General features: G+C 40.0%; 1 non-coding gene across 1 annotated transcript; it reads left to right on the top strand.

Annotated features, from left to right (window-relative positions):
- The first annotated feature begins 1,803 nt into the window (after window positions 1-1,803).
- LOC141620541 (small nucleolar RNA R71) lies at window positions 1,804-1,910 on the top strand. Its single transcript, XR_012531989.1, has one exon. It is a non-coding gene; the product is annotated as a small nucleolar RNA R71 (small nucleolar RNA).
- The last annotated feature ends 374 nt before the right edge of the window (window positions 1,911-2,284 follow it).

The raw sequence follows: 2,284 nt of genomic DNA, 5'->3' as shown, positions 1-2,284 counted from the left end.
TCCATATGGGTGATGTTTTTTTACCCATGGCTTGATCTTTGAATAGAGATTCTAACTTCTTCCTATCACTTTCTCGGCTATTGTGATCGACCATAAAGCATGGCTCATGTAATCGGGGGGCTCTCATTGTTTTGTGAAGGTTGAAAGTAATTGTCTCATCCCCTACTTCAAGTGTGAGCTCTCCATGTTTCACATCGATTACTGCTCTCGCGGTGTGCAAGAAAGGTCTTCCTAAGATGATAGGAATGTTGGAATCCTCCTCCATGTCTACAATGATAAAGTCTACCGGGATGAAGAATTTGCCAATTCTCACGGGCACATCCTCCCATACCACTAAAGGTATCTTGTTGTTCGATCCGCTATTTGAAGAGTGATGTTGATGCATTTGAGCTCTCCCATTCCTAGCCTCTTACATACCGAGTATGGCATGACACTTACACTTGGTCTAAGATCGCACAATGCTTTGTTGATTGTAGTGTCGCCAATGGTACATGGGATAGAAAAACTTCCCGGATCTTTGAGCTCTGGAGGGGAACTCCCTTGAAGAATAGCACTACTCACTTTGGAAAAGGCAATGGTCTCCAACTTTCGGATGGATTTATTCTTGGTAAGAATATCCTTCATGTACTTTGCATAAGCCAAAACATGATTGATCAATTCCGTGAATGGGATTGAGACTTCTAAGTTCTTCACAATTTCCATGAACTTTCCAAGTTGCTCATAAAACTTAGGCTTAGCTTGGCGACTTGGGAATGGAAGTCTAATCACAATAGGCTCTTTTTCCTTAGCCTTCTCTTCATTCTTCTTCTTTGAATGTTCATTGGTAGTAGGATCTACCTCCTTAGAGTTCTCCACAACTCCTTGCTTGCTACTAGCATCCACAATATCTTCATCAATTGGCCTCTTCGGCCCCTCATATCTTGTACCGCTCCTCAAATGGATGGCACTAACCGTTTCATGTCTTGTGGTTGGGTTACCTTGAGGAGGTAATTGCCCCTTTTGTCTTTGGGAGCCAGAAGATTCTAATTGGGTCATTTGAGTCTCTAACATTTTAGTGTGGGCAAGTATGTTGTTGATGGTAATTTCTTTAGCTTGACTATCTTTTTGCATTTGGGTGAAGAATTCTTGTTGGTTCTTTTGCATTTGGAGGAACGCTTTTTGAACATCAGAGCTTTGGTCATTGGATTGGTTGTAGGAGGGTGAATTTTGATACCCTTGGCTTTGGTGAAAAAGGGTCTTTGAGCTTGGTTTCTCATTGGAGGTGGAGTGTATGTTGGTTGAGGATTTTGAATATTTTGGCTTTTATATGAGTGATTTGGATGGAATTTGGTGTTCTCATTATAGTAGTTGGAATAAGGGGTACCACTCTTGTATGCTTGGAAAGCATTTACTTGTTTATTTGTTCCCCTACATTCGTTTTGATCATGTCCCAAGGTTCCACAACTTTCACATACTCCATTTGGGATTGAGGATGATGTCACCATAGCATTAACATGTTGGTTGGGTGATTTGGAAGCTTCATCAAGCTTAGCAATAGCCTTTTCAAACTTCAAATTGATGGTGTCGATATGCGCACTTATTTGAGCACCCAATTGAGTGATGGAATCTACCTCATGCTTTCCTCCTCTTGTGGCCTTTCGAGGCCTACTATATTTGGAATTATGAACCATCATCTCTTCGATTTTGGCCCATGTTTGATTGTCATCAACTTCGGTAAACCTCCTATTGGATCCCATATTAAGAACATTGCGTGAGTCTTCATATAAGCCGTTCCAAAATTATTGTATAAGGAACCACTCAGTAAGTCCATGGTGTGGACAAGAACGACAAGTGTCCTTAAATCTCTCCCATGCTTCATATAATGATTCCTCATCCCTTTGCTTGAACCAGGTAATTTGGGCTCTCAACATATTAGTCTTCTCCTGAGGATAGAATTTCTTGTAGAAGGCAAGTGCTAGCTTCTTCCATGAATCAATACCAAGAGTAGCCTTGTCTAGGCTCTTCAACCAATGCTTTGCGGTACCGATCAAGGAAAAAGGAAACAATACCCATCGGATTTGGTCTTAAGTAACTCCGGTTTGAGAAATTGCATCACAATAATCGCAAAAATGAAAGATCATAGATCCATATTAGACTCTCTAATAAAATTAATTTATCTCATAAATTGTTATTTAAGTGATCTATGTAACATGCATGCTAATATGAAAGCATAAAAAGAAAGTATAAGGAAAAACAATTTCCTTACATTGAATTTGTGGTAAAAAGGGCACAAACTAGTTCACCT

The sequence above is a fragment of the Silene latifolia genome, chromosome 1 (assembly GCF_048544455.1).
Source record: "Silene latifolia isolate original U9 population chromosome 1, ASM4854445v1, whole genome shotgun sequence".
Classification (NCBI taxonomy): Eukaryota; Viridiplantae; Streptophyta; class Magnoliopsida; order Caryophyllales; family Caryophyllaceae; genus Silene; species Silene latifolia.
The sequence above is the reverse complement of the archived record's forward strand: the minus strand, read 5'-3'. Positions and strand labels throughout refer to the sequence as shown.